The following is a 26,560-nucleotide window of genomic DNA, read 5'->3' on the forward strand; positions in this document are numbered from 1 at the left end:
CCCACAATGCTGACTACTTGTCAGACTACCTCCCTAGAGAGAAGCTCGGACAATGATGGGCAGGACGACTAGACTGGATTTCATAGCTACGCGTAAACCTCACAACAGGAACCCATGACAGACCCGGGGATCTCTTTGGTCACTGGATCTCTTTGTTGTCTTCGCGATGTGGCCACACTGAATAAATCTCCTTTTTTTCTGCTTTGACTGTCTAATAAGGATGCAGGTCTGAGCCTGGCTTGTGAAGGCTGCCTGGTGCCGGTGCCGGTGCCGCCGCCGCCGCCGCCAACTCCGGTGCCATCGCCTTCACCGTCCTCTCAGATCACTTCCATTTGGGACTTTGGACCACTATCTGGACTTCCAGGTAACTGTGAACTTCTTCCCAGTCTCTCTGGACCTCTCTCTTCCCTTGTTTTTAACCTATGCTCTCCGTGTATTCCAAAGGGTCTGCCCTCAGTCCTTTCTGTTTCTGCACACCAAGTCTTTTCCAGCCCAAGAGCCTGCATTCCTGACTGGCTCTTTGGCATGTCCACATAACACTTCAGACTTTACTCAACATCTTCTGCATGAGGCCAAGGTCAGACTCATGATCGTAAACAGCATTCAGAGATCTCAAAACCAGGCTTATTTCCAATCATACCTTACCCTCTTGGGATATGAACTCATTTGAATCACAAGCAGTATCTGGCCCACATTTATTAAGAGGAACTGGAACTGAAAAACCAAAAACCAAAAAACAAACAAACAAACAAAAAACCATAAATGTGTCTACCTTTCTCACTTAAAATATAAAACCTACAACTTGAATTGTAGTCAGTTCCAGGCCAGCCTGGGCTACAGTAAGACCTCATCTCAAAATTAAATATATTAATTAACCTCAAGGCATAGAGATTGTGTTGCTTAATTCATCATCTCTGACCTACTACATGGTCTAGTATAGTCCTATATAGACTAGACATTAAGGGGGCTGGAGAGAGAGCACTGGCTGTTCTTCCAGAGGACTTGGCATCAGTTCCCAGCACCCGGATGGCAGCTCACAACCCTCTGTAACTCCAGTTCCAGGAGACTTGAAGTCTTCTTCTAGTCTCAGCACAGCACACATGTGGTACCCAGACAGACATACAAGCAAACACCCATACACATACAAACATTAGGACAGGCATCAGTAAATGTTTGCCTAACCATCATCTCTGAATAAATAACCTTAAGCTATAAGAATCAGAAACAGTGGCTATGAAAATTGTTTTGAAACCTTATTTTGGAGATCAGGTTTCATGTACCCCAGGCTAATCTTGAACTATGTCACCAAGAATGAACTCTTGAAGATCTGAGCCTCTACTTCCCAAGAGCTGGGATTACAAGATGGGCTAAGACACTTGTTAGGTAAGTCCTCTATCAACTGAGGTACACCCTAACCACACACACACACACCCCTTTTTTGTTGTTGAAACAAAGTCTCATCTTGGCCTAGAACTCACTGTGTAGCCAAGGATAATCTTGAAATGCTAGGATCACAGGCACAGACCACCAAGTCCAGCTGAAATATTTTTTTAAGTATGCAGAGAGAGATGATAATTATATTCTGCTCAAAGCCTCCGCAAGTAAGTAAGTACCCAGCAAAATCTGGATTTACATTCTGGCATTGCCACTGGTCACCTACTACCATCTGACCTCTCGGATCTATGTCCTTATCTATGAGGTGAGTCTGTCATCCTTTTCACGGCAGTCCTGAAAAGATTAGAAGCAAAAGGCTCCTAGTACACCAACCGTCATCTGGGTGGGCAAGCTGAGGACCGCAGTTCACCTAGACCCCATCCCATTTGGGTAATTCCTGGCCTAGAACCCCACAACCCTGGACAGCACCCTGAGGTATAAGCCCTGCACATAAGTAGTGCCCCTCACCTCCCTACCTCCCATCCGCATTCCCACCCTGAGGCCAATCTCCCCGAGGCGCAGCAGTCTTGCTCCAGAGCGCCCTCTCTGACCAATCACAGACACTGCTACCCCACACAGTGCAAGGTGCCAGCTTCCAGAAACACAGAGCGGTCTCAGAGCCAGCCAAGCCCCTACTCCTACATTAAACAAAAGTGTTGTGTGCACCTCTCACCCTCCCAGCTGCCACTTCATCCAACCACACAGAACAGAGATTCTAAACAGCTCCCTAAGACCCACCCTACTCCTGTAGCTCTCCAGCCGTAAGTCGTCAGTCGGATTCTAGGAAAGACAGGAGGGTTCTCCTTGAGGTCTCAGACACGAGGAGAAACAGAGGATGCAGAGAAACCCTGAAGGCAGGAGAGAGGGAGAGAACTCAGATGAGACAGGACACATTCAAGATACGGTATAGACGGCGGGAGAGAAAGCCAAGGCTCTTTGGAGAATTTTGGAGAAGTGGAGATTAGCGTGGAGAAATGCTGGCCCAAGGGGAACTAGACAGGAGCTTGCGTGCCCCAGACTTGCGGCTTTCACCTCCCAACTGAGCTAGCTCTCTCCCTGCCTGCGAGGGACACTAACCCTGACTACAGCCTCTTCAAGACGAGACAAGGGTCTAGTCTTTCTAGTCTTCCTTTAGACAGGGTTCGATGGCTGTTGGTCACTTCATGACCACATTAGCCACACTATGGATGCCTAATGAAGAGACACAGAAAAGCTCCAGGGCCCTCTTCCCTGCGCTTTCCTGCCACCCAGAGAATGCTCTGACTCACAGGGGGGAAAAGGAGAGGGTGTGGTCATTCGAGAAGTATTTATCTGGTTCCACACCAGGGACTGACAGCCAGCCTGCCCTAGCAAGTCCCTTCCTGTTAAGCCGCATCAGTATTCCCTCCACAAAGCTATGTGGCTCCTCTCTGACTACAATGAGGTCAGCTTCCTCTACCCAGGAGCAGAGCAGTGGGTTTACTCTGTCTTGAGAACTGCTTAGTTATTAGCCAGGCTTCCTCCAAGAGGGCAGCCCTCCCACAGGCTGACCAAGGGACAACCCCTCTTCAAGACTGGCACTTGGGGTCTCACTCTCTTAATGGAGCTGGTGATGGGTTCCCATGGCTTATCCCAAAGAAATGAACACCTGTGGAACCCTGATGCTGGGGGCAGGACCAGGGCGTCACGAGGAAGAGAAGGGACTCCTTGAGGAAAGTGCCATGCTCCATCCCCATCAAGGCAGCCAGCCCTCCTGGCTCTGCTTAGCAACTAGTCAGGCCAGTCCCCCCTAGTGCCTCCCTTCCCAAATGCACACAGACTCTGTCTCCTGGTTTTGGAAGATTAAAACAAGGGTCAAAGAATGAGTTAGGTGGGGTGATACAAGCCCCAAATCCCGGTGCTCAGGAGGTGGAGGTCAGAGGATTATTGGGTGACAAAGTAAGACGCTTTAGATCCAGGCAGATCCAGAGAGAATGGATCTGACCACGCTCTAACACCCACGCCGGAGAGAAGGGGTCAAATCGAGCGGGGCAGGTTGTTTCTCGGCTGTCTACCTGGCTGTTCTCCAGCTCATGCACCCACAGGTCAGGAACCAGATGGTTACAGGGTTTCCACACCACAATTCTCAGCAGGAACATGCAGCCAAGGAAGGAAGAGCCAGTTGTAAGGGCCACAAGGCAATTGTTCTCCTAAAATAGCCCAAGCCAGGCAGGATGATGAATAAAAAAAAATGGTGGATGAGGCAGGAAGATCTCTTCCTGGTTTTCAGCCCCTCACTATCAACACTAAAGGATTCCTAAATCACAAGGTGTGGTGGTGAATGCAGAGGCAGAGGCATGTAGACCTCCATGAGTTGAAGGCCAGCCTGGTCTATATAGAGTTCCAGGGTTCAGGACAGCCAAGGCTACACAGAGAAATCCTGTCCCGAAAAAAAAAAAAAAAAAAAACAAAACAACAAAAAAGAATTTCTAAATCTTTTTTTGTTTGGATGGGTTTTTGTTTGTTTGTTTGTTTTGTGTGGGTGGTTTTTGTTTTGTTTTGTTTTGTTTTTGAGACAGGGTTTCTCTGTGTAACGGCTCTGCCTGCCCTGAAATTCGATTTGTAGATCAGGCTAGCCTCGAACTCACAGAGATCTACCTGCCTCTGTATCTTGAGTGCTGGGATTAAAGGTGTGTACCACTACTGCTTGGCTTGGGTGTTTGTTTGTTTTTTTTTTTTTAAAGCTATTTATTTTTTTTTTTTTTTGTGTGTGTGTGTGTGTGTGTGTGTGTGTGTGTGTGTGTGTGTGTATGAGAGAGTGAGAGAAAGAGAGAGTCTATGATAACACCTGAGGAGGCCAAAGGAGGGTGTCATATCCCTGGAACTGCAGTTACGGTTGGTTGTTAAATTGACTTAACTCTCTCCGGCTCCTGGTTTGTTTTTTTTGGAGCCGAGTCTTATATAGCCCAGGCTGGCCTCTAACTCACTAGGTAGCTGAAGATAGCCTTGAACTCCTGGTCCTCCTGCTTCTGTCTCTCAAGTACAAGTATTACATGAGTGTGCTACCAGTGAGTGCTGGAAAAGGCTCAGGCCTGCCTGACCCTAGCCAGGGCTGATGGCAAAGTGCTGGACTCAGGTCCATACAACTCCAGTCAATACATATTTAGGCAGGAGAATCTATGTTCCTGAAATGCTCCAGGACACTTTCTACAGCTCAAAAATCTAGCCAGGCTTCAGCCCAGACCTGAAGTTGAAGTATGCAACATATAAAGTCAACATCTTCCCCCACATTCTCTATAAAATACAAAATCAGAAAATCAACCCAAAGGTCAACGCTGTCAGCCTGTAAGCCACAGGCCCAGGAAGCCAGATGGACTGCTTGCTTCACTGGAAAGAAAGCTACAAGGCAGGGGTCTGGATGGATGCTTGACTCAACCAGATCCTGGGCTCCTTTGGGACAGGCTTGGTCTAAAGTCGTGGTACCCTGGACTACTAAAAGCCCTCCTGGGACACCAGTCCCCAAAAGCCTCCCTGTGCACTAGCCTCAGCCCAGTGGCCAAAGGTCAGGAGCAGCCTAGCTAGTTCCAGGGTCACACTTTAGAGATGAAGGCAAGACAGTTCTAATCCCAGCCCTTAGCATTACAGGAGGCTTGACCAGAGTTCAAAGCCAGCTTGGACTACAGAGTAAATGCCAGGCCAGCAAGGGCTACCAAAACAGACAACAAAAACAAACAAACAAACAAAAAAACATGTGAGAGCTGGGTTCTGTCATCAGGCCCAGTAATGTGCCACGCCCCCACTGGGTTAGTATGGCTTCTATAGGGCACCCTCCAGATCCATGGCTCAGCCATGCCATTCAGGAGGAATGTCCTAGGTGGGATGTGCTGCATCTGAGACCAGGTAGCATCAGATGATAATCCAAACCCAGCATGGAATCTCAGTACTTGGAAGTCAGAGGAAGGCGATCAGGAGCTCACAGTAGTACTCAGCCATACAGCTAGTTTGAGGTCAGCCTGGGCTACATGAGACTCTGTCTCCAAATGCCAATGAAGGGACCAGCAAGATGACCCTGTGGGTAAAAGTGCATGCAGTGAAGCCTACAGTGAAAGCCTGCAGTGTAAACCTGCAGTGAAAGCCTGCAGTGTAAACCTGCAGTGAAGGCCTGCAGTCAAGGCCTGCATTGTAAACCTGCAGTGAAGGCCTGCAGTGAAAGTCTGCAGTGAAGGCCTGCAGTGTAAACCTGCAGTGAAGGCCTGCAGTGAAGGCCTGCAGTGAAGGCCTGCAGTGAAAGTCTGCCAACCTGAGTTCAAGCTTCAGAACTGACATAAAGGTGGGAGGAGAGAACTGACTCCACAAAGTTGTCACACACACACACACACACACACACACACACACACACACACACACACACGATAAATTACAATTTTCTTTCAAACCGATAAAAATTGTAAATATTCTTTATGACTTATCAGTAAATGTTTGGCTTATATACCTATTTTATATGCTTATATAGATATCCATAAAAATGTATCAGTGAAAAGGATCATGAGTAGAATGATTTAAGAAGACCTAGCCTGGGGCTGGAGAGATGGTTCTGGGGTTAAGAGCACTTACTGCTCTTGCAGAGGGCTCAAGTTAGGTTCCCAGCACTCACACAGCTCACAACCTTCTGTAACTCCAGTTCCAGGGCAGTCAATGTCCTTTTCTGACTTCCTTGAACACTGCATGCACAGGGTGCACTTACATACACGCAGACAAAACATCCATACATGTAAAATAAAGAACATCTTCAAGCAGCAGCAGCAGCAAGAGGAAGAGGAAGAGGAAGAGGAAGAGGAAGCAGCAAAAACACCCGCAGCAGCCCTAACTAAGTGGTGGCCCACGCCTTCAATCGCAGCATAGAGGTAGGTAGATCTCCATGAGTTTGAAACCATTCAGGTCTATTATAGCATGTTCCAGGCCACCCAGAGTTACAGGGTAAAACCCTGTCTCAAAGGAGAAGAGAAGGGAGGGGGAGGAAGAGAGGGAGGGGGAAGGGAGGCTCTACTCTGAAGGGCTCTAACACTAGCATCAGGATGAGGACAACAGCCTGCTCTGGATGATGTATCATCTTCCCTACACTACATTCATTCCTTTTTTTTGTAGGGAGGGGGTTTCAAGACAGGGTTTCTCTGTGTAGCTTTGCACCTGTCCTGGAACTCACTCTGTAGACCAGGCTGGCCTCAAACTCACAGAGATCCGCCTGGCTCTGCCTCCCCAGTGCTGGCATACGCCACCACTGCCCGGCCACCACATTCCTTTTTGACACAGATCTTGCTATATAGTCTGGGTGTCCTCAAATTTGTGATCCTCCTGCCTCAGACCTCCAACTGCTAGATTACAAATATGAACATCATACCCAACATTTAACCTCCCTTTAAAAAAAAAAATCAATCCTGCTTTGACATTTCCTGGAGACAGAGTTCCTCTGGATTTTCTGTGTCCCCATCTGAACATCAGGCTTGTAGTAGGGGTACTGTATGCTCTGGGGCAGCAGTCTGGGCTCCGGAAACCTGTCCGGCTCTTGGGCCCCATCCAATCGAAGGCAGGGAACAGTGCGGCAGGCTGGAAATTTAGCTCTGTGGTCAGCCTAATATCTACCTCCTTCATCAAGAACATATGACTTCAAAGTACTTTTCCCTCCTAAATCTAAAAAAAAAAAAAAAAAATCCTTCTGCTAACCCAACCAAGCCAACTTCTTATCAGTTTCTATTCTTGTGGCCCAGTGGGAGGAAGGAACCAGGTGGGGAGACTGCTACAGTTCCTGCCAAGATCAGATGCTGAAGAACCACCAACCCTTTGGTTTGGCAGCTTGTGGGTTTATCCAGGGCTTGAGCACTGTGTCCAGAGTAGGTAAAGTGAAGGTTTACTCAGAATAAGACACACTGCCAAAAGGCATAGCCATGTAAATGCCAATGCCCTGGTAGACCAAGGAAGGAAGGAAGCACCCCCACACACACACACACACAAGCAAATGAGCCCTGGGTAGATCGGAGGCGGCAGGGCAGAGGCAATGGTTAGTGGTGGTCCGGGTGACTGAGGGTGTGTAGACAGACTGGCGCTAGACCAGAGGGTGAAGCCGACGGCCACGCCAGGGTATGCTGTCTCCAGGCAGTGGCAAATCAGAACAGGGTCCAAACTCTTGGCACAAAGTGGTAACTTGCACTCTGTGGGCCAGGCTGCCATATTCTCGGAACACCCCATCTTTAGCTTTCTTTTGTGCTCCTTTTATATTTAGCAATGACTTTTGAAAAGGTCAGCCAATGGTAGCTATGCTAATAGAAACCTGAAGATGTCTGCTGCATCCAGGCTAGGACCAGAAGACTTAAGAGAAGCAATGCCAACCCGCCCTCCACACCCATCTCCCTGGGAGTAGAGGCAGAAACAAGCACAGTGAACGGAATGAAGGAGACGCCAGTCGGGCTCTTGCTAGGTCACTGTGTCCTCTTTCCAGCAGAGATCTTCAAAGTTTTGGTTACATAGGGTGTGGTAGTATATGCCTGTAATCTCCAAGCCTTAGAACAGTGGTTCTCAACCTTTCTAATGCTGCGACCCTTTAATACAGTTCCTCATGTTGTGGTGACCCCCAACCATAAAACTGTTTCGTTGCTACTTTATAACCACAGTTTTGTTACTGTTATGAATCATAATATAAATATCTGATATGTAGGATATCTGATATGTGACCCCTGTGAAAAGGTCATCCAACACCCAAAGGGGCTGAGACTCACAGGTTGAGAACCACTGCCATAGAGAGATCACTAAAAATGCAAGACCAGTGTGGTCTACACAGCAAGTTCTAGGCCAGCAGGGGCTACCGAGCATGATCCTGCTTAGAAAAAGAGCCAGAGATGGACACTCAGAGCAAGAGTGAATAAGCAAGAGAACACAGACTTTCCCTTCTGGATCCAGGGGCAGCCTGGGGCCATCTGGTACCTCTCGTACCAACCCTGCAAGTAGCTTTGTGAAGCACCTCCGCCCTGTGCCCAGCTTTTCCATATTAGCTCATGCCCGGGAGTTGGGGCGGGGCGGGGTGGAGGCCCGGTTCACACTGCTTTCACTTCTCTCCAGCTCTGACAGCCTTCCTCTTCACGGAGGAGCTGATGATAATGACCTGCTCAAGAAGGCTCCTGGGTTGCTAGGTTATCACTTTCCAACACTTCTGGAAAGTGGCAACATCGGCTGCTATGAGTAGGCACAAAGGGGAACTTCTTTCACAGCTTCCGACCCTCACCTCCAGGTGAGAAAATCCAGGTTTGGGGAAGGAAGGGGCCTTCCCTGTCTCCACTGCCTATCCTCAAGGATGACTCACGTTCCTGATCCATCCTAAATTCTGAGCTCCCTGCCAAAATGATATGCATAATGGCAGGCATTAATGCTGTCAACTAGCGCAGAATGGGGACACAGACCTCAGTCCATTTTTACGATGGCTCCCAGGAAACAGACTTTAATCATCTAGACTATGACAGAGATTTCCAACATTACGGTGCCATCAGAGACACCAGGTACAGGTGACCTGGAGCTGTTCGGAGTGGGGTCCAGGTGTGCTTTTGAGCTGCCTGCCTTCCCTTATTAAGGCTGGAGTATCATCACTCCAAAATGAGCCTTAGAATTGACTCGTGTGTGGGCACGCCAGAGGGTGGCAGTGGGCGTCCTCCTCTATTGCTCTCTGCCTTATAGTGTGAAACAGGGTCTCTTACTGACCCTGTCACTTACCATCTTCTTACTGGCAAGACTGGGAGCCAGCAAGCTCCAAGGACCCACCTAATCACACACACACACACACACACACACACACACACACACACACACACACACACACTAAAGTTATAGGTGGTGCAACTATTCCCGGCTTTAAAAACAAAAACAAAAACCTGGGTTCTGGGATCCGACCTCAAGTCCTCATGCTTGCAAGGCAGGCACTTGGCTGACTGGGCCTCCTCCCTAGTCCAGAACTGACATTTTACAGCCAACATCAGAAACAAAAAACCTAGCAGAGGGTGACGGCACATGCCTACAATCCCTGCTCTCGTTACACAGAAGGATCAGGAGTTCCAGGTCATCCTCAGCTACGTAATTTGAAACCAACTTAAGGTACATAAGATCCCATCTCAAAAAAGAAAAAAGAGAAAGGAACCTCCCATTCTAGGACTGCCTTTGCTACACAGCTGTGTATCTTTAGGCAAATCACACTTTCTGACTTGGCCTCAGGTCCTCCATCTGTGTAGTGAGCTTGACAACGTCTGCCCTCCCTCTGCTAATCCCACCAACTCCTGGCATAGATTAAATGTCATGGTTGTGAACTTCAGTCCCACAGAGAAGAATGACGCACAGACAGCAGGAGACCCTGCATTTAAGCCTAAGGAGACAAGGGGATTGAGCCAGGCCCAGGCACTGGGCACAAAACTAGAGGGGCATTTAGAATATGCCTGTCATTCTGGGCTGGCAAAGAGTGCAGGAGGCAAGAACTGGCTGCCAGCAAATATCTGAAGAGGAGGAAAGATTCAAGACAGGGAAATGGGTATAATGAAAGAGGAATTCAGATGGGTATAATGAAAGAGGAATTCAGACAACACTCAGAAAACCCTACCTCACTGCCTGAGAATCCAGGAGCTGGTAAGAACTTCCTGGAGCTCCCGGGTCCTCCAGCACTTCATTATATAAAATTTCATATCCTCAAATAGACCAAAGTCCCTCACGGGTATATTCTTCTCTTCCTGAACCAGAGGCCCAGGCCCAGTAGCCCGGCTAAGGCAAGAAGCCCATCCAAGGTTGAAGTCCAAGTCTCCTCTTGCCAAACCCAAAGCTCAAAACCTAGAGAACTGCTGAGATCTGACTCCCCTGGCTCAGGCAAGCCAGTTCGAAGATCTTTACTCTCAAAACTGGAGGTGATAAATAACCAAGGCTCAATGAGCACTAATTTTGTCTTTCTGCTCAAATATATTCCACTGTCCTGGACGTTCTATCTCAAAGAAGTCACAGGGGCACGACAGTCCCCACTAGGAAATCCCCAGCAAAATCTAGAAGGTATAGCACCCTGACAGGTCGTGTAATAATCACTACAGAGGCAGGGGAGATATGCTCAGAATAGAATGCAAACAGAGCTGGGACAAATGCTGTTTGCTGGGACCTGGTCAAAGCCACCATCAGCAAGTGTCCCCATTTCAGATACATCCCTTTGCAACACCAGCCGCCATGGAGATTGTCCTGGGCCTCGGGAAGGAGGAGCCATTTGCTACCACATGTCTATGCTGGCTTTTTATCTTGTAGTACATGGGAAGAATGACTTGTGACTGAGCATCAGGGACAGGGAAGTGATTCTTCCCTAAAAACTGCCCCTGCATACTAGAGCCCATCCTGGCTGGCCTTAAACTCCTGATCCTCCTGCCTCCACCTCCCAAGTGCTCAGATTTCAAGAGTGTGCTACCATGCCCTGTTAATGTTTGGTTATTTTGAGACAGGGTCTTGTTATAGAGCTGAGGTCAATCTGAGCTCCTATGTAGCCTAGGCTGGCCTTGAATGAATGATCTTCTAGCCTTCACCTTCTGATTTCTGGGATTATGAGGCATGTGTCCTTGCTAGCATTCAATCTTTAACAAGGTAAATTGATAAATAGTAGTAAGCACTATGGATTTACCTATAGTGGTTACTGATATAAAAATTAGGTTACAGACCTATCATCAGGTCTCCATGGACCTAAAAGCACACCAGATGCTGCTTCAATGTCCTCATAATGAGCAATACACAATTTTCCTTTAGAGACTCATCTCTCTTCAAATTACTATCTCTATGTCATGCAACCCAGGCCCAGCTAATGAGATCACCAAATGCATTCAGCCAAGTACTTGCCTCAGCCAGGACTGAGCATGAGTCCCAGTTTAGGATTCTCTATAGCAATCCCAGGAAGGGTGCTGGGAGCATGGAGCCAAGCATAAGGTATGTAAAGCAATAGCTCCCCTTTAGTCAAAGGGCACTTTGAAGTGGATTTTCTCTTCTTTTCTTCTTGAGACAGTCTCATGTATCCTAGGTTGGACTCAAACTGATCATGTGACTAAAGATGGCCTTGAACTCCTGATCCTCCTGCCTCCACCTCCCAAGTGCTGGGATTACAGGTATGTGCTATCACACCAGTGTAAGTGAGGTAGATTTTTTGTTTGTTTGAGACAAGGCCTCTCTATTATGTAAATTATGTATCTCTGGCTGTCTTGGAACTCACTGTGTAGACCAGGCTGGCATGGAACTCACAGGGATCTGCCTGCCTCTGCCTCCTGAGTGCTGGGATTAAAGGTGTGTGCCACCATCCCTAGCATGGTAGATTTTTTTTTTATATAACTGAAGAAGTCCAACTGATGCCCTCTCAGACACATGTACAATCATTTTCTTTTCTTTTTTTTTTTTTTTTTTTTTTTTTTTTGGTTTTTTGAGACAGGGTTTCTCTGTGTAGCTTTGCGCCTTTCCTGGAACTCACTTGGTAGCCCAGGCTGGCCTCGAACTCACAGCGATCCGCCTGGCTCTGCCTCCCGAGTGCTGGATTAAAGGCGTGCGCCACCACCGCCCGGCCATTTTCTATTTCTTAAACAATTTTAGAAGGCCCCTACTTGTATCACTTGCTATCTTACCTAGAAAGAGTATCTGGAACTCTTAAATACTTAAATACCATCTCCTTGATAGGTAGCCCCGCTCAGAGGCCCATGAGAGCAGCAGTGGTCTGGGAGCTGATGTTCTGGGATTCTTGGTAGTAGCTTGGTTCTGGCCCGGACCACAGTCTTTTTCCAGACAGGGCCACCACTCAAACCTGCGCTCCTCAAAGGAGGCTTTGGTGTGTGGGACTCTAGGGAGGCCTGGGGTCAGCAATGCCCGCTGCCAGAACCCCCCAGCCACAGGGAAAACTCAACAGGAAAAGATGTGTTTGTTCGGGTCCCCTGCCCCCTCCTGGGGACTAAAACCAGATGTGCCTTTCCTCTAGAAGTTGAACCCAGGACCCTGAGCATATAAAGCAGGGGCTTTATCACTTGGGTCACATCCCTAGTATCCATGCCTTTTTTTTTTTTTTTTTTTGGTTTTTCGAGACAGGGTTTCTCTGTGTAGCTTTGGAGCCTTTCCTGGAACTCACTCTGTAGCCCAGGCTGGCCTCGAACTCACAGAGATCCGCCTGGCTCTGCCTCCCGAGTGCTGGGATTAAAGGCGTGAGCCACCACCGCCCGGCCTCCATGCCTTTTGATATCTAGTCATACCATACCCCAAACCAGATGATACTGTCAAAGACAACAGAATATGACTCTGGCTGGCTGGGAATGGAGCTCACTGGGAGAACGTTTGCCTACTATGCATAAGGCCCTGGGTTCAAGCTCCGGCACCAAAAGAAAAATAAAGAATATGATTCTAGATAAGGTCTATAATGCGGAGGGGTGTCCTTTCCAAAACTACATCTCAACCAGTAAGAGTCATCTCTGGCTTTTCAAATAATGCTAGACCGTGCACCAAATGCCTGGGCCATCCATCCTATTAACTCCCGGATATTGCCTCTTTTTGTTGTTTGTTTTTTGAGACAGGGTTTCACCGTGTAACTCTTGCTGGCCTGAAATTCACGAGGACTAGGCTAGCCTCAAATTCAGAGCCTCCAGCCTCTGATTCCTGAGTGCTGAGATTAAAATACATCCACCACCGTGTCTAACTGGATATTGCCTTTTAAATGATATATTTAGTACCTTATTTAGTACCCCCAAAGTACCTTATTAGTCTCAGGCTGATCAAACAAACTCATACATGATCGAGGCCCCTCACATCCAACCCTTTTTCTGTTCTGTATTCCTGGTTTCCGGAAAAGGGACTCTATCATCCATCTAGCCTGAAATGTGGAGTCACCTGTGACATTCCTTGCCTTCCTTCGCCAATTTAAAGTCCAATTGATTTTGCAATCTAAATCTCTCCCTGATCTTTCAATTTCACTCCACATCTATAGCTGTCCACTCTATCCAAAGAACTGTCATTCTTCACTACTAAAGCCCCAGATCTACGAAAGTGAGCCCCTCAAACGTCATCGCCACAGGGAAGCTCAAGGAACCTCCACAAATGTAAACCCACCCCAGCCCCACCCAGAAACAGCCACATCTCCTAAGGCTCTGGAGCAAAGGAGGGACTCCCCAAAAGTCTGCCTCTCATCAGGTCTGTCTGGCTGAGGAGCAGACACCTTAAAACCAAAAAGAGACCTGTAACCCCAGACCTTGAGAGGCAGAAGACAGAAGGACACCACAAGTTCAAGACCAACCTTGTCCATTAGAAAGCTCCAGGACAGCCATGGAATGAGCCCTTCTACCCCAAAACCAAACCAAAATAGATGGCTGAGGGGGTAAAGGCACTTACTGCTCAAGACTGACACCCCTGAATTCTATCCCTGGAACTCACGTAAAGATGGAAGGGGAGGGCCGGGCGGTGGTGGCGCACACCTTTAATCCCAGTACTGGGAGGCAGAGGCAGGCGGATCTTTGTGAGTTCGAGGCCAGCCTGGTCTACAGAGCAAGATCCTGGAAAGGCGCAAAGCTACACAGAGAAACCCTGTCTCGAAAAACCAAAAAAAAAAAAAAAAAAGATGGGAAGGGAGAACCAAATCCACAAAGCTGCCCTCCGACTTCCACATTAAAGCTGTGGCACAGTGCCAGCCTCCATCCTCATCCTACCTACACCTCCACCACAATAACAAATCAAGTTAAAACAAAACAAACACCAAAGGACGGAAAATCAACCAGGTAGGTGAGGGAGCTGCTGCTCAGGCTGGAGGCCCTGACCCCTCTCCTAGGGAGGCTTCAAACTTCTGGGTCAACCTCGGAATTGGCTGGGTCTCACTACGATGACTCCGCAGTGCAGACCTCATCTGACCCCAGATGGGAGAGGAAGCTAGCAGGCAGGCAGGCAGGGGAAACCCAGCTGGGCTGAAGCCAGAGGCTCTGTGTTTCAGAAGAGCCAATGGAGCACACAATAGACTGTCGGGGACTGCTGGGCTGCCCAGAGCAGACAGCTGTCTGCGTGTAAAAACCAAGGATCTGTCTCTTCATACTGTCTTATCATATTGACCCTTAGGGAGCCTGCCAAGCTGCAGAGAACAAGCCCTCCCACACTTTGAGGCAGGCACAATCCTCTGTGGCCAGACCAGCCCAGCCTTGCCTCAGCTGGAAAGCGTGCCTCTCCTTCCTCGGCAGGGTGGGGCATGGAGGCCCTAGTCAGATCCTGTAGTTCTCTGCCCCACCTCTTCGGATAATGAGAAATCTTATGCTGTGCTTCCCTAACTTTTTGTGTTCAGGCTTTGCATCTGTCTGCGTAGCCTTCCTCTCACACCTGCCTCCTCTACTGAGACCCTACTAGTGCCCATGCCAGGCAGGTTCTCAAATCCTAGCAGACATTCCACCTGGTGTGATCCGTCTGCGATCCCACCTCCCACCTGGGCTTAAGGGAAACCTGGCTAGAGAAGACCTGAGTGTAAAGAGGTGGTGGCACACGCCTTTAATTCCAGAAGGCAGAGGCAGTCAGTTCAAGGCCAGTTTGGTCTACTGAGTGAGTTCCAGAACAGTCAGGGTTACACAGAGAAACCCTGTCTGGGGGTGGGGGGGGGGGGTGGGACGGGACAGAGAACTTGGAATGAAAAAAATAAGAACCATATGAATCAGCTTCCAGGGCTTATGGATGGCCAGCCTAACAAGAGAGGATGATGGAGAGATGGCTCAGTAGTTAAGAGCACTGGCTGCTCTTCCAGAGGACCTGGGTTCAATTCCTAGCACCCACACGGCGGCTCACAACTGTCTATAAACTCCAAGATCTGACACCCTCATACAGACATACATGCAGGCAAAATACCAATACACATAAAATAAAAATTTAAAAATTATTTTTGAAAAGAAGAGAGGGGTGTGAAGTGAGGCCTGATAAACCTTTCTGCCTGAACCCCAGCAGAGCTACAATAAAGATTGGGGAGCTGGGCAGCAGCTCCCCTGGCTGCAGAAGTCTGTTCCCCAGAGAAACCAGAACTGCCTATTTGCTGCTTAATGCATCCACAAAGGTTAGGAGAAAGGTCACAACAACTTCCAGACGTCTAGACTGCACAGTGCATTCTGGGCTTCCACGCTACCCTCCTTCTCAGAGTGTGGCACTCCTCTGTTGGGTTGACCAGATGGTTTGAGAGCGAACCCCTCAGCAGCCCTCTGAGCTCTTGATTCGAATGTGGATCTGAATCCCAGTGAGGAACAGTGACTTGCCTTGGGTCACACAGCACTGTAGATAATCAAGGGTATTTATATTGTATGTGCACCTTACCAAACTCAGCCCTGCACTATGAAAGTAAAGTTCAGCTGCCCTGGAAACAAGTAGCTTCCTCTTTTCAAGAACCAGACAGCCCTATCCCAAATGTCTAGAGGATGCTCGGAGGCTGCCAGCAAAGGGATTGCGGCTGGCTCTTCTCCCCATCCTGCATAAGACAAATGGCAGGGATCCACAGATCAGGGATAGATAAGAGGGAAGCAAAGGCTGGTGGATCTCTGAGTTCGAGGCCAGCCTGATCTACAGAGTGAGATCCAGGACAGCCAAGGATACACAGAGAAACCCTGTCTCAAAAAAAAAAAAAAAAAAAAGGGTGGGTCTGAAGAGATAGCTCAGTGGTTAAGCGCACCGACTGCTCTTCCAGAGGTCCTGAGTTCAATTCCCAGTACCCACATGGTGGCTCACAACCATCTGTAATGAGATCTTGCATCCTCTTCTATATACATAATAAATAAATTTTAAAAAAGGGGTGGCTGAAGAAATGGCTTGGTGGTTAAGAGCACTGACTGCTCTTCCAGAGGACCCGAGTTCAAGTCCCAGCACCCACATGGCAGCTCACAACTGTCTGTAATTCCAGTTCCAGGGGACCAAATATCCATGGCAAAACACCAACATACATAAAAAATAGAAGAAGAAGAGGAGGAGGAGGAGGAGGAGGAGGAAGAAGAAGAGGAGGAGGAAGAAGAAGAAGAGGAAGAAGAGAAGAAGAAGAAGAAGAAGAAGAAGAAGAAGAAGAAGAAGAAGAAGAAGAAGAAGAAGAAGAAGAAGAATGTAGACAGCTGGGTATCCCCTATGTAAACCATGAGGTATCCCATTTGAGATTAAAACTCACATTCATCCTAGAAGTTTTCCCACTGCGGCTTCGTGGTCAAGTATGTCTTGCTTCTGAGGAGCTGATGACATTGCTCATCAAACACCTACGACTCTGAACCTCAACATAAACTATTTATCTGCTCCTCATTTCACAGCAGGCCTGAGAAAATAGCTCCTCACCCTAGAACGGGGTCCACCATTCTTACCATCTTCAGTTTTCTGAGCCTAGAATTATCTCTGGGGCTGGAGAAATGGCTCAGCAATTAAGAGACATTGCTGCTCTTACAGAAGACTGGAATCTGGTTCCCAGCACCCACACTGGGCAGCTTACAATCACCTGTAACTCCAGCCCCCGGGGATCTGATGGCCTCTTCTGGCTTCTGCAATCACCCACATACATGACACATGTGCACACACACACACATAAGTAATAAAATAAATCTTTAGAACCATTTCCCCTGCCCTTGGCACCTAGGGTATTCCCGAGTGATGCTGAGGAACCAGCCAGAAGCTAAACAGATACAGGTCCATGGGAGCATCAATTTGCTAGGAACCAAATTCCAGTCCCCTGGAGCCCTCTGGGACAGGGAAGAACAGAGAAGGCCAACCACAGAAAATCCCAGGGCAACCCAACCCCAGTGAGCCTTCCTTGCTTCCTAGAGAGTAAGAGTTGAATGCAAAAGCCCCTCCCAGGCCTTTCCCACCACATCCCCAGGTTGCTATCTGTTCTCTGCACAGCCCAGGACTCAGCACAGGCCCACAGAAACTTTAATTTCCTCCTGGTGTTTTAGTTCCAAGTCACCGTGTACTTCAAACAGCAAGGACTTTGTTTTTAACTGCATACGGGTGGGAATGCGGGTCAGAGACAGGAGACTCAGCATTCTACTACTCTACTTCTGTAGGGTTCTTTCGGAAAGCAAAGGAACCCTCTGGGAAAAGGCGGAGGAATTAGAGTCGGGAGGGGTGAGCTAGTAGAGTGGGAGGAGCAAGGAGCTCCCCGCCTCACCCCTTCAGTTCTCTTACCTGGATCACTCCCACAATCCTCCTCTTTTCTCCCCTCTCCCTCTTCCCGAGCAGCCCTGTCCCCTCCACATTCCCTTTCACCACAGAAACAAATAACTTGTTGACTTTTCCTGCCGGGAGCAGTTCCCTCTAGACCAATTAGCTGTTTGTTGCTGATTGTCTTCCTCTGAAGGCTGCTGACCTGCTAAGGCTGAGAGGCTGAGGCCTCTTCACAGGGCTAGGACTCCAACCCCTGAAAGATTTACGGCAAAAGAGGTAGAGCGGTGAGGGCTGCTCCTCGGGGTCCCCAGGTTATGTCCCTTGAGCCCCACAATGCTGTGCCCTTTCGTAAGCCAAGAAGCCTCTGCCCGAGGATGGCCCCAGCTCTAACCACACAGAAAACGGTGGCCTTCGGTAGCTCTGTGGCATACCCTCATTCTGACCCCAATCAGAAGGGAAGGAAACAAAGGGGAAAAATGCTGCTGGACATGGTGGCATAGGAAGTAGACACCGGGTGGGGAGTGAGGGGGAAAACCAAGAATTTGAAGCCAGTCTGGGTTATACATAACATGTACCAGGCTAGCCTGGACCAGATGAGACCCCAGTCTCCAAGAAAACAAAAAAAGGATGCCAGTGGACTCAGCTCATATACCAGGCCACAGGAGAATCCAAGGCCTGCTGGGTAAAGAACAATGCCCCAGAGACAGAAGAGAATAACTTCCAATTCCAGGCCTTCTCATGCCAATCCACCTGAAGGAAGAGGCTAGGTCGAGGACCATCTTAAGCTTTTCAACATCTTTTTTGTTTGTTTGCTTTTTTGAGACAAGGTTTCTCTGTGTAACCCTGGCTGTAATGGAACTCACTCTGTTGGACCAGGAGGATCTCGAACTCAGAGATCTGCCTGCCTCTGCCTCCCGAGTGCTAGGATTAAAGGTGTACACCACCATCACCCAGCTGATTTTCAGCATTTTATACCAGAACTATGTGTGCTACGTTTAATACTGATATTTTACAAATAAAATTTTAGTACCCATGGACTGGAGATATGACTCAGTGGTTAAGAACATCTGCTTCTACAGAGGACAGAAGTTCCATCCCCAGAGCCCACATTAGACAGCTTACAACTGCCTGTGATTCCAGCTCCTGGAAGATCTGAAGCCTCTGACCTCTGGGGGCACCTGCCACTCCCATGCTCACACCCACATACAGACACACAAACATACACATAATTAAAAACAATAACTCTTTAAATAATTTTAGCAACCATATCAAAATAAGCAATAATTTCACCACCACCCCTACATTTTCTCCCCTCCTCCCTTTCCCCAGCATCTCTCTCAATTCTGTATTAAAAGTCAGGAAAACAGCACAGAGATCTGAATTGACGGAAACACACCACTTTGCTCCAGGAAGATAGCCTTCCCCTCTGGGAATCTACGGGAATAGTCTTCTGCGACCACTTTGGTGGACCCTGTTCTTGCCCTCCTGCCCAGTCCCACAAGGGGCGCTCCCCCAGGGCTTAGCTAGAAATCCCAGGTGGCTCAAAGCCCAGCTGTGCCCTAGAGCCTTAGATGAGATCTGTGATGGCAACATGAACGCTCCATTGACAATATGTTGCAATTACAATAATGATTTACAAGTAAGCAACAAAAAGTACTTGAGAACGGCTGGTCGGGGACACAAGCAGCTGTCCCTGGTGAGTCCTGCATGCTGAAGGAAAAGTCTGCATTCTGTAGATGCAGACGAAGTTGAGATTCTTTCCTTGGGAAACACGTCTTAGAGATTTCAACCCTCATAGTTAAGAAAGACTTATTAACAAGCATTCTGAGCAAAGAGAAGAAAACACAAGTCCCCAGAGAACCGGGCCAGGCCCTTTGATTGCTAAGGACTTGGATATGTAGGAACATGGGGTAGAAAGGGAGACTGATGGACAGGGAGGCTGGGGTACAGAAACTGGGAGAAGCCAAGGGGAAGGCTAAGGAGTGGAGGAAAGATCTTTGCTGGCTGCAAAGCCCCAGCAGCTCTCAGTTACTATGGAGGACCTCTAGGTCCTCCTCAAACCTCAGACAGCTTGGGGACAGGAGTAAAAATGCTGACAGAGATGCCAGGTAGGCTGTTGGTAGCCACAGACAGCTTCTGCAAAGTAGGCCATATTATCTCCTGAAAACCTTCCTTTTGGGTGGCCCCTTTCAGTTCAAGGAACCAACCCTCGTCTCTTAGGCATCAAAATGCCAAACTCCAGCGAATCAAGTATTTTTCCAGAAGATGATACTGACTTCTCAAAACCTCTTTCAGTCTTCTCTTTTCCATTTCTACTGCCAAGTCCCAGCCTTCATTACATCTTACTCCAGCCCTATCTAGTTTTCGGTAACATCCCTCCTCTCCTTGTCCCCTGATGACCCTGCTGTACCAGGCTGCCTATCAGTCTACCCTTGGCTGGCTCAGAAACCTGTCACACGGACCCCTTTGCCACCTGCCAACTCCTCCTTGCCTAGTGCTCTTTGGGTCAGTCTCTCATGGTATCTACAGGGTCCATTTCCTCATTCTCTGAAGAGAGTCTGGAAGGACTGACTACCTGTCATGCTACCAGTCCCGCCCTCAACACTGGGGGGCAGACAGCCCAAGCTGGGATGGGAATCTGGGCACCGCCCAGATTTCTCTTGGGAGACCAAGACCATGGTACTCTCATGATGCTAGCATCTGGTTCCTGTTATGCCCACCCTGGAACCCTGAAGGGGATGTGAGCCCCTGATTTTCATCTCACAGCCTTCCAGAAGAGCCCGTTCTTAGCAAAGAAACACTTTGAAGTGAAGGTCATACTGGTCTCTCCTTTGTTCTCATCTCTGGCCCCTCATTCTCCATTCAAACAAAGCCAAAGAAACTATGTTTCCTTTCCCCAAAGCATACTGTAGAGACCAGAACCCCTAAAATGAACAACGGCAATAAATTAGGACCTCTTTGCCAAAACAAGCTCTAAGACCTAAAATGTCACTCTTACCTCCACCCCCCCACCCCCGCAGCCTCTGGCCTCCCTTATCTGACAGCCACATGTCCATCAAAGAAAGCATTCTGCCCTACATCCGAAAAGGAGTGATGCTGCTGCTACCACAGGCTAAGCAGCAGCTAACCGGCATTAGGGCGGGCGGCCTTTTCAGGTCCCATTTATTTCTGCACAGCTCTCTAAGCTTCCTCAACCCAAGCATAAAAATGGACAGTTCACCCGGGTCTTCAATCTGAAGGTCTCACGGCATGTAAAACTATGATCAATTAGTAAAAAAAAAAAAAAAAAAAAAAAAAAGTTATACTTTTCACCTGTTAATTTTTGTTGTTTTGATTTCTTCAGATAGGGTCTTGCTACATAGCCCAGACTAACCTTGAACTCATAACTCTCCTATTTCAGGTTCCCGAATCCTGGGATTGCAAATATACACCACCACACTTGCTTTTTGTTTTTATGACTTCATCTATATGTATGATGTGTGTGCATGTGTTGCTGTGTGTGCAGAGTGTTCACCTCATTTGAGGCAGGTCTCTTATTGGCCTGGAGCTCACCAATTAGATTGGACTGGCTGGCCAGCAAGCCCCAGGAATCCTCCTGCCTCTGCATCTCCCGCACTGGGATTACAAGTATGTACCACCATGCCGGACATTTTTTTATTCTGGTGCTGGGAATTTAACTCAGGTCCTCCCGTTTGGAAGGCATGCTCTTTGCGAACCAAGATCTCTCCCCAGCCCTGGATGTTTTACTTTAAATTTCACATGTGAAATAATGACAACGATACCAACCTCGCAATGGTGCTGTGAGGATTCCATACAGCATGAGCACACCTACTGCAGGGCTGGGCTAGCAGTGAGCACTCAGCGAACCCATTCCGGGAGCTGTTAGAAGGACCGCTCTAACAGATGGGCTGAAATGCTAGTCCTGGGGCTGCTAGGTGACCCACACCTTGTCTTCCTGTCCCTCACTAACCCTACCTGGATCTATATCTGCCTGGATATAGTTTTCCTATATATTTGTATCGACCTCTCATCAGCCTGTAAACAGATAGAAAATATTTGCAAAACACTGTATGATTCCTCTAGCTTGTCTAAACTCCAGATTCCTGGGCATCCTGTCCAGTGCGCAGCCGTAACAGGACTTCACCTGGCAGGCACCCCAATCGTCTCATTCTGGAAAACCTACACGGAACAGACAAGAGTCTGTCTCAGTGGCTGCTTTATTGAACCCAGGCAGCTACCCTTTTCCAAAGTTCTGGCTCCTAAACATCCTGTTTGGTCATGAGGCCTTCTTTCCAAGAACAATGGGGCTGTGGTTATGGCAGGACAGACAGACAGCTCAGGCTGCACAAGTCAGGCCTCTCTCTAACCCAGCCAACCCTGGGCAGCATGGGAATGAAAGAAAACGGCTCAAAGGGCACAGCTGCCAGAACAGGCCGTGGGGGGAAACAAGGTGGATGAAAGTCCTTCTTAAGACTTTCCGTCTGTTGGGATTAGCTTACCATGCAGCTGTAATGGCTCAATTCAGTGTCTTTTAAAATGTTAGACCCAAGGAGCTGAGGAGAGATACAAATTCAGACCAACCGAATCAAAAAAAAAAAAAAAAAAAAAAAAAAAAGCCTCTGGCACCACGGCATAGGTATCTGGACCTTAACCAACTCTCCAGGTGATTTCAAGACCTGGAAAGTATGAAGAAGCCAGCCAGAAACCTTTCATCATAAGCCTCCCTGCTTTGCCAGGCACTGTGGTACAAATCTATAATCCCAGCAGTCAGGAGATAGAGACAGGAGGATCACTGAAGGTTCCACACCCGCCTGGGCTACACAGTAGGTTCCAAGCCAGCCAGGGCTATGTAGTAGATGTCACTTCAAAAATGAGAACAAAGGCAGGCAAGATGGCTCGGCAGATAAAGGCTCTTGCCACCAAGCCTGACCACCTGAGTTTGATTCACAGAACCCACATGGTGGAGGGAATGAACTAATTCCTGCAAGTTCTCCTCTGACGCCCACACATGGGTCATGACACATATGAACGACACACACACACACACACACACACACACACACACACACACACCCCAAATTAATTACTTTTTCAAAACAGCAACAACAAAACCTCTGCTTCAACTGAGCACCTACTAAAGTACTTCAGAAATAAAGATGCATTTAAAGAACTTCCACAAAATCAAGGACACAGCTGAGCATCAGAGCGCACGCCTGTAATCCCAGAACTCCTGATGCAGAGGCAAGAGAATCAGGAATTCAGGGCCATCTTCAGCACACATCAAATCTGAAGACAGCCTAGACTCATGTAAGAGCTTGTCTCAAAAATGAAACAAAATGCAAAGACACAAAACCACAACAAGGCAAACAAAATATACTACAGAAAAACAAAGAAATCCATGTCCCACCCATCTCCTCAAACCATATTCCCTATACCATCTCCTGTTATTAAAAAACAAAAGAACACAGGGGCTAGAGAGATGGCCCAGAGGCTAAGAGCACTTGCTACTTTTGCAGAGGACCAAGTTTGGTTCCCGGAACCCACATCAGATGTCTTAAAACCACCTGAAATTCCAGTTCCAGGGCATCTGATGCCCTCTTCTGGCCTCTGCGGGCACCCACATACACAGACATATATATAAAAATGACACGAATCTTTAAAATAAGAGCTCAAGTGAAGGAAGGAACCACCTTGCCTTGCTTCCCTCCAACACCTTGAACCTTACTGTGTCAGACTCCTCAATCTGAAACAGCCTTCCAAAGAAAGATAATCCTCCCCCTGAGACCTGGCTTAAGGTGAAAGTTAAGTTTTCACTCAAATGGGGCTACAGCTAACGGTTTTGTTTCTTTTTAAAACCATATGTGGGGTATGCACATGATGTGTGAGTGCCATGGCTTGTGTGTGGGGGTCAAAGGTCAAGTTTATGGAATCAGTTCTCTTCTTCCAACTTATCTGAGCTCCAGGGATTAAACTCAGGTTGCCAGTCTTGTTTGGCAAGAACCTTTACCTGGAAGCCATCTCACAGACCCCCCTTTGGGGTTTCTGAGATCTCATTGTATAGCTAGGTTGCCTTTAAATGGCAATCCTCATGCTGTCCTGAACACTGACATAACAGGTGTGTGTCACCCTGCCTGACTCCAGTGACCCTTAGGAGCTTCAAAACTAGTTCTATCTTTGGGGCTCTAAAAGTGCCCAAGGCCTATCAGCACTTCACAGAACTCCACAGTGGTCTCCGGGACACTAACACTTCCAATCGGCCCCTGGAAAGCTTGCAGAGTGTGCAGATGTAGACACAAACATTCACACAGACAGTTGGTCCCCTGGCCTCACTTCTCCATTCTCAAGTTACAAGGTTAAAAGCATCCTATTCACAGCCAAGGGGGAGGGAGCATGGGAGGGATCGTGTTGAAGCAGAGAACCATCTGGTTCAGATCAAGACGGCTCACTCGGGACCCTCACAAACTTTGGAAGTATGCCCTCCCTCCCTGATAGCTCACAGGTTCACCCTCGCCCTTCCCCACTTTCTACTGGGAGACTGGAGATAGGGGAAGAGAAGTGTGACCCGAAGGAAAATTCAGCTGAAGGAAGATGGCGAAGGAACAGCCAAACAAACAAAAACCGAATTATACCTCCCTCCCTCTCTGCTTCAGATCAGATGCACCAGGACTAAACTTGAGTTCACCGCCTACAGGCACAGTGCCTTCCTCCACAAAGCTCAGAGCACATTATCAGGCATCCCTCCCAGAAGGCGCAGCCCACTCTAAAGTTAACAGCAGAAGCCAGATTAGCTGAGGGGTATAGTGACCAGAGTTCTCCAATGCCACCATCTCCATAAAGGTAAATGGTCCCTTCCAACCCAGACTTCCAAGCCCATCAAGCATGAGGAAGGGAAGGCCAACCAGTTTCTTCTAGACAAAGCCAAGCAGTTTCTAGACATTTGTACATAAGTAGGAGTATGGGTTACGGGCTAGGAATAACTACTTCCCAGGAGCCCCAGGATGCTCTGAATCGTTCTCAGCGTAGAGATGGAAACAAGAGGCAAAAATGGGAGAAGGATGCAGTTGGCAAGAGAGAAACAGAAAGGCTAACTTGAGCAAGCAGCAAAGGGACCGGAGACTCCTCTCCAGGCGGAGGGCTACGCAAAGGAGGGGGCAACAGAAGTAATGAAATAACTAAACAAGAGAGACTGGTGTGAGCCCCAGAGAAGGGGCTGGGAAGTTTCATCCAGTCACAGGGGCATGACCGGAGGAAGTAACGTGTCTTACATGGCAAGGGATGGAAGGGACAGGAGGGGCAAGGGACAGGGTTCAGGCCAGAGTCCAGAGGGCGGGCACGCTGACCAAGTTTCTGGTTGGTTCATGCCTCAGTTTCTCCAAAGTAGGAAGGAGGTCAAGCTGTCAGGTCTTATTAGAGAGAGCTAGGCCACAGAGCGTGGCTGGGGTCAGCGCCAGGTGCGGGGGGAAGGCCGAAGGAGAGGGGAAAGAAGTGCGGATGGTGCAGACAGCTTCTGACCAAGAGAAGTGGGACAGGGGTTTCCGGAAGGAGCAGGTTCCCAAGCTCCGGAGGCTGGAGGTACCAATACCTGGGGTGTGGAAGTGTGGACTAGGACAGGGTTCTCAAGGGCTGGGGCTGGGGGCTGCCAGCAAGGCGTGTCACAGGAGCGCCTGGAAGACTGGGAGCTGCGAGATATGCAGGAGCTGAAGGCGGGGATCCTGATCCAGGCCAAGGCAATCAGACCCCCGCCCACACGGCGCCCAGACCCGGGGGAAGTTGCTGGGCTGGACCCGAAGGGTCTGGGCCTCTGAGCCAAACCCTCTGCCCGCAGAGGAGGGTTGGGGCAGCACGGGGCCCGGGGAGCCCCGCATCCCTCCCTCTCTCATCCCGCCCGCGCACCTCAGTCTGCGCTGGGCGCCGCGCGGGCCATGCCTGCCGCTCCTGCCGCCGCCTCCGCCCGTGCAGAAAGCTGCCGCTGCCGCCGCCGCTGCCGCCGCCGCCTCCCGCGCCCGGACCCGTTAGCTTCAAGGCTCTCCAGATCGCCTGCCTTGGGCCAGTCCCGCCCTTGCCTGGCCCTGCCCTCCCGGAGCGCCGCGGCTGCAGCCTCAGCCCGGCCCCTCCCCCCACCCCTGCCCAGCAAAAGGGAAGGGTGGGGGAAGGGGGCGGGTGCCCCCTCCCCATTCACATCCTCCAGGGCTCTCCCCTCCCTCCTATCCCCCAACTCGTTCAGGCACGCTGGGATATGTAGTCCAGCGGGGCAGGATCTGCCAGCAGTGCTCCACATGGGGGGACTATCACTCCCAGAAAGCAATGCACTCCCATATCTGGGATCATGGTCTTTGTAGTTCTGCCCGGATTTAGGGGGTTAAGGGGTAGCATTAAGGGGCGTCTTCTTCTGTTTCCCAGCCCCGCAGCCCCGGGCACCTGAAACCTGGGCTGCAGTCTGTGGCGCCCCAGCCAGGCTTTGGTACCTGGTTCACATCAAAGGATGCGAATAAGCTGAGGATGCCTCTCACACAGGGCTGTGATCAGCTGCGGCCGGCCGAGCCCAGCTGAAGGGGACTGTTTGTACTTGCTCTTGCCAAGAGCCACGACCTGAGCCAGCTGGGTTCATGCCCTGGCCCTGCAAGCTGCAGCTGCAGTGAGGCCGCTAGGTTAAGGCTGTTGGGAAGAGGGGCCCCAGCAGCGATGTGGGAATGGGGTTTGTCCTCATTTAGACAGTGTACCCCACCTGCGAAGTGTCTTGTAGGCGCCCTACAGCCCTCTTCCACTAGGGCATCTCCTCACTTCAGACTTCTGTCTCTTAGATGCCCTTAGCTTCCTATTCTCTAGGGTAACATGCACACATTTTAAATATTCATCCACATCAGTCTTAGCCAGTTCTTTCCTCAACTTTCAAACCTAGCTTCAAATCATTAGGAAGTTCCTAACTGATGGCGCTTCTACCCTTCAAACCTCTCTGACTGGCCAATGGTTCTCAAACTGGTGTGTATTTGGATCCCCCGAAATAGCC

The 26,560-nt window shown here is 49.1% G+C and overlaps 2 protein-coding genes across 4 annotated transcripts in view; one reads left to right on the forward strand and one right to left on the reverse strand.

Annotated features, from left to right (window-relative positions):
• The window catches only part of St3gal2 (ST3 beta-galactoside alpha-2,3-sialyltransferase 2), a 53,169-nt gene extending 27,440 nt beyond the window's left edge, over positions 1-25,729 (reverse strand). For 2 of the 3 annotated variants that reach the window (XM_052727627.1, XM_052727625.1), the window contains exon 1: positions 25,447-25,729. The gene's annotated coding sequence lies outside the window, so the exon portion shown is untranslated. Of the gene's footprint in view, positions 1-2,172; positions 2,283-25,446 lie in introns of all 3 variants that reach the window. The other variant, XM_052727626.1, reaches the window with a different exon arrangement.
• Fcsk (fucose kinase) overlaps positions 24,311-26,560 on the forward strand; it is a 37,209-nt gene continuing 34,959 nt past the window's right edge. The window contains exon 1 of the mRNA XM_052727613.1: positions 24,311-24,390. The gene's annotated coding sequence lies outside the window, so the exon portion shown is untranslated. The remainder of the gene's footprint in view (positions 24,391-26,560) is intronic.

This window comes from Peromyscus californicus, unplaced genomic scaffold (assembly GCF_007827085.1).
Source record: "Peromyscus californicus insignis strain IS unplaced genomic scaffold, ASM782708v3 Scaffold_8__1_contigs__length_139910024, whole genome shotgun sequence".
NCBI classification, from domain to species: domain Eukaryota; kingdom Metazoa; phylum Chordata; class Mammalia; order Rodentia; family Cricetidae; genus Peromyscus; species Peromyscus californicus.